Raw genomic sequence first — 6,187 nt, 5'->3', positions numbered from 1 at the left:
GACTCACCATCTCGCCTCGATAAGTTGGCTTGCCGAGTTACCCCACCAAGTCGTCACCTCTTTAAGCCCGCTCACCGTGTCAGCTCGTTAGGTCAGCTCACAAAGTCGACTAATCAAGTAGGCCCACCAAGTCGCCTCAAGGATAGCTCCTCACCATGAGTCGCCTCACCATGTTGACTCAATGAGTCGCCTCACCATGTTGACTCTTTGAGCCCGCTCGCCAGGTCGCCTCACCAAGTCGACTCGAGTACATTTCCAAGTCGACTCTTTAAGTTCGCTCGCCAAGTCGACTCGCCAAGTCAGCTCACCATGTCATCTCAACAAACCAACTCACCGAGTCGCCTCACCACGTCGGCTCTCTAATACCGCTCGCCAAGTCGCCCCACCAACTCGCCCCGTTAGGCCCACTCACCACATCGCCCCGTTAGGCCCACTCTCACCAAGTGGACTCTTTAAGTCTGCTCATAAAGTCGAGCCACCAAGTACTCTCACCAAGTCGACTCTTTAAGTCCTTTCGTCGAGTCACCCCACCAAGTACTCGCACCAAGTCAACTCTTTAGGTCCGTTCATAGAGTCACCCCACCAAGTCGACCCTTCAAGTGGGTTCATCAAGTCACCCCACCAAGTCGACTCTTTAAGTTCATTCATCAAGTTACCCCGCCAGGTTAGCCCACAAATTACTCTCACCGAGTCGACTCTTTAAGTTCGTTCATCAAGTCACCCCGCCAGGTCGGCCCACCAAGTGGACTCTTTAAGTTCGTTCATGAAGTCACTCTGCCAAGTCGGCCCACCAGGTCAACTCTTTAAGTTCGTTCATCAAGTCACCCCGCCAGGTCAGCCCACCAACTTCTCTCACCAAGTCGACTCTTTAAGTTTGCTCACCAAGTCACCCCGCCAGGTCGGCCCACCAAGTACTCTCACCAGGTCGACTCTTTAGGTTTGTTCATCAGGTCACCCCACCGAGTACTCTCACCAAGTCGACTCTTTAAGTTCGTTCATCAAGTCGCCCCACCAGGTCGGCCCACCAAGTACTCTCACCAAGTCGACCCTTTAAGTTCGGTCATCAACTCACCCCGCTAGGTCGGCCCACCAAGTACTCTCACAAAGTCGACTCTTTAGGTTTCTTCATCAATTCACCCTGCTAGCTCGGCCCACCAAGTTCTCTCACCAGGTCGACTCTTTAAGTTCGTTCATCAAGTCACCCTGCCAGTTCGACCCACCAAGTACTCTCACAAAGTCGACTCTCTAAGTTCGTTCATCAAGTCACCCTGCTAGGTCAGCCCACCAAGTACTCTCACCAAGTCACCCCGCTAGTTCGACCCACCAAGTCGACTCTTTAAGTCCGTTCATCAAGTCACCCCGCCAGGTCGGCCCACCAAGTCGAATCTTTAAGTCTGTTCATCAAGTCACGTGACCAGGTCAGCCCACCGAGTACTCTCGCCAAGTCGACTCTTTAAGTTTGTTCATCAAGTCACCCGGCCAGGTCAGCCTACCAAGTCACCAAGTACTCTCACCAAGTCGACGCTCTAAGTCCGTTCATCAAGTCACCCCGCCAGGTCGGCCCACCAAGTCGAATCTTTAAGTCCGTTCATCAAGTCACCCCACCAAGTACTCTAACCAAGTCGATTCTTTGAGTGCGTTCATCAAGTCACCCGACCAACTACTCTCACCAAGTCGACTATTTAACTATGTTCATCAAGTCACCCCACCAAGCACTCTCACCACGTCAACTCTTTAGGTCCGTTTATAAAGTCACCCCACCAGGTCGACCCTTCAAGTGCGTTCATCAAGTCACCCCACCAAGTACTCTCACCAATTCGACTCTTTAAGTCTTTTCATCAAGTCACCACACCAAGTACTCTCACCAAGTCAACTCTTTAGGACCGTTCATCAAGTCACCTCGCCAAGTCGACCCTTGAAGTCTGTTCATCAAGTCAAACCCCACCAAGTACTCCCACCAAGTGGACTCTTTAAGTCAGTTCACGAAGTCACCCAACCAGGTCGGCCCACCAAGGACTCTCACCAAGTCGACTCTCTAAGTCTGTTCATCAGGTCACCCCACCGACTACTCTCACCAAGTCAACTCTTTAGGTCCGTTCATCAAGTCACCCCGCAAAGTCGACCCTCTAATTTCGTTCATCGAGTCACCCCGCCAAGTCAACTCTTTAAGTCCTTTCATCAAGTCACCCCGCCAAGCCGACTCTCTAAGTGCGTTCATCAAGTCACCAGAACAACTACTCTCACCAAGTCGACTCTATAAGTCTGTTCATCAGGTCGGCCCACCAAGTTGACTCTTTAAGTCCGTTCATCAGTTCACCCTGCCAAGTACTCTCACCAAGTCAACTCTTTAGGTCCGTTCATCGAGTCACCCTGCCAAGTCAACCCTTTAAGTCCGTTCATCAAGTCGCCCTGCTGAGTTGCTTCTCTAGGCCCACTCACCATGTCAGCTCACCAAGTCGGTTGTTCAAGTACGTTTCCAAGTCAACTCTTTAAGTTCGCTCACCAGGTCAGCCCGCCCAAGTCACCTCTTTAAGTTCGTTCGCCAGGTCGGCCCGCCCAAGTCACATCAGCGGGCTAACTCGTCGAGTCACCTCACGTAGTTGACTCTTTAAGTGCGCTCACCAAGTCAACTCACCAAGTCGACTCACCATCTCGCCTCGATAAGTTGGCTTGCTGAGTTACCCCACCAAGTCGTTGCCTCTTTAAGCCCGCTCACCGTGTCAGCTCGTCAGGTCGGCTCACCAAGTTGACTAATCAAGTAGGCCCACCAAGTCACCTCAAGGATAACTCCTCACCATGAGTCGCCTCACCATGTTGACTCAATGAGTCACCTCACCATGTTGACTCTTTGAGCCTGCTCGCCAGGTCGCCTCACCAAGTCGACTCGAGTACGTTGCCAAGTCGACTCTTTAAGTTCGCTCGCCAGGTCGACTCGCCAAGTCAGCTCACCATGTCATCTCAATGAACCAACTCGCCGAGTCGCCTCACCACGTCAGCTCTCTAATACCGCTTGCCAAGTCGCCCCACCAACTCGCCCCGTTAGGCCCACTCACCACATCGCCCTGTTAGGCCCACTCTCACCAAGTGGACTCTTTAAGTCTGCTCATAAAGTTGAGCCACCAAGTACTCTCACCAAGTCGACTCTTTAAGTCCTTTCGTCGAGTCACCCCACCAAGTACTCTCACCAAGTCAACTCTTTAGGTCCGTTCATAGAGTCACCCCACCAAGTCGACCCTTCAAGTGGGTTCATCAAGTCACCCCACCAAGTTGACTCTTTAAGTTCATTCATCAAGTCACCCCGCCAGGTCAGCCCACAAATTACTCTCACCGAGTCGACTCTTTAAGTTTCATTCATCAAGTCACCCCGCCAGGTCGACCGACCAAGTGGACTCTTTAAGTTCGTTCATGAAGTCACTCTGCCAAGTCGGCCCACCAGGTCGACTCTTTAAGTTCGTTCATCAAGTCACCCCGCCAGGTCAGCCCACCAACTACTCTCACCAAGTTGACTCTTTAAGTTTGCTCACCAAGTCACCCTGCCAGGTCGGCCCACCAAGTACTCTCACTAGGTCGACTCTTTAGGTTTGTTCATCAGGTCACCCCACTAAGTACTCTCACCAAGTCGACTCTTTAAGTTTGTTCATCAAGTCGCCCCACCAGGTCGGCCCACCAAGTACTCTCACCAAGTCGACCCTTTAAGTTCGATCATCAACTCACCCCGCCAGGTCGGCCCACCAAGTACTCTCACAAAGTCGACTCTTTAGGTTCGTTCATCAATTCACCCTGCCAGCTCGGCCCACCAAGTTCGCTCACTAGGTCGACTCTTTAAGTTCGTTCATCAAGTCACCTCGCCAGTTCGACCCACCAAGTACTCTCACAAAGTCGACTCTCTAAGATCGTTCATCAAGTCACCCTGCCAGGTCAGCCCACCAAGTACTCACACCAAGTCACCCCGCTAGTTTGACATACCAAGTTGACTCTCTAAGTCCGTTCATCAAGTCACCCCACCAGGTCGACCCACCAAGTCGAATCTTTAAGTCCGTTCATCAAGTCACGTGACCAGGTCAGCCCACCGAGTACTCTCGCCAAGTCAACTCTTTAAGTTTGTTCATCAAGTCACCCGGCCAGGTCGGCCCACCAAGTCACCAAGTACTCTCACCAAGTCGACTCTCTAAGTCCGTTCATCAAGTCACCCCGCCAGGTCGGCCCACCAAGTCGAATCTTTAAGTCCGTTCATCAAGTCACCCCACCAAGTACTCTAACCAAGTCGATTCTTCGAGTGCGTTCATCAAGTCACCCGACCAACTACTCTCACCAAGTCGACTCTTTAACTATGTTCATCAAGTCACCACACCAAGTACTCTCACCAAGTCAACTCTTTAGGACCGTTCATCAAGTCACCTCGCCAAGTCGACCCTTGAAGTCCGTTCATCAAGTCAAACCCCACCAAGTACTCCCACCAAGTTGACTCTTTAAGTCAATTCACGAAGTCACCCAACCAGGTCGGCCCACCAAGGACTCTCACCATGTCGACTCTCTAAGTCTGTTCATCAGGTCACCCCACCGAGTACTCTCACCAAGTCAACTCTTTAGGTCCATTCATCAAGTCACCCCGCAAAGTCGACCCTCTAAGTTCGTTCATCGAGTCACCCCGCCAAGTCGACTCTTTAAGTCCTTTCATCAAGTCACCCCGCCAAGCCGACTCTTTAAGTGCGTTCATCAAGTCACCAGAACAACTAATCTCACCAAGTCAACTCTATAATTCCGTTCATCAAGTCGGCCCACCAAGTACTCCCACCAAGTCAACTCTTTAAGTCCGTTCATCAGTTCACCCCGCCAAGTACTCTCACCAAGTCAACTCTTTAGGTCTGTTCATCGAGTCACCCCGCCAAGTTGACCCTTTAAGTCCGTTCATCAAGTCGCCCCGCCGAGTTGCTTCTCTAAGCCCACTCACCATGTCAGCTCACCAAGTCGGTTGTTCAAGTACGTTTCCAAGTCAACTCTTTAAGTTCGCTCACCAGGTCAGCCCGCCCAAGTCGCCTCTTTAAGTTCGTTTGCCAGGTCGGCCCGCCCAAGTCGCATCAGCGGGCTAACTCGTCGAGTCACCTCACGAAGTTGACTCTTTAAGTGCGCTCACCAAGTCAGCTCACCAAGTCGACTCACCATCTCGCCTCGATAAGTTGGCTTGTCGAGTTACCCCACCAAGTCGTCGCCTCTTTAAGCCCGCTCACTGTGTCAGCTCGTCAGGTCGGCTCACCAAGTCGACTAATCAAGTAGGCCCACCAAGTCGCCTCAAGGATAGCTCCTCACCATGAGTCACCTCACCATGTTGACTCAATGAGTCGCCTCACCATGTTGACTCTTTGAGCCCGCTCACCAGGTCACCTCACCAAGTCGACTCGAGTACGTTGCCAAGTCGACTCTTTAAGTTCGCTCGCCAGGTCGACTCGTCAGGTCAGCTCACCATGTCATCTCAATGAACCAACTCGCCGAGTTGCCTCACCACGTCGGCTCTCTAATACCGCTCGCCAAGTCGCCCCACCAACTCGCCCCATTAGGCCCACTCACCACATCGCCCTGTTAGGCCCACTCTCACCAAGTGGACTCTTTAAGTCTGCTCATAAAGTCGAGCCACCAAGTACTCTCACCAAGTCGACTCTTTAAGTCCTTTTGTCGAGTCACCCCACCAAGTACTCTCACCAAGTCAACTCTTTAGGTCCGTTCATAGAGTCACCCCACCAAGTCGACCCTTCAAGTGGGTTCATCAAGTCACCCCACCAAGTCAACTCTTTAAGTTCATTCATCAAGTCACCCTGCCAGGTCATCCCACAAATTACTCTCACCGAGTCGACTCTTTAAGTTCGTTCATCAAGTCACCCCGCCAGGTCGGCCCACCAAGTGGACTCTTTAAGTTCGTTCATGAAGTCACTCTACCAAGTCGGCCCACCAGGTCGACTCTTTAAGTTCGTTCATCAAGTCACCCCGCCAGGTCAGCCCACCAACTACTCTCACCAAGTCGACTCTTTAAGTTTGCTCACCAAGTCACCCCGCCAGGTCGGCCCACCAAGTACTCTCACCAGGTCGACTCTTTAGGTTTGTTCATCAGGTCACCCCACTGAGTACTCTCACCAAGTCGACTCTTTAAGTTCGTTCATCAAGTCGCCCCGCCAGGTCAGCCCACCAAGTACTC

Source organism: Cupressus sempervirens, chromosome 2 (assembly GCF_028749045.1).
Source record: "Cupressus sempervirens isolate cs-2001-9-10 chromosome 2, ASM2874904v1, whole genome shotgun sequence".
NCBI lineage: Eukaryota > Viridiplantae > Streptophyta > Pinopsida > Cupressales > Cupressaceae > Cupressus > Cupressus sempervirens.
Note: the sequence above shows the minus strand (reverse complement) of the source record.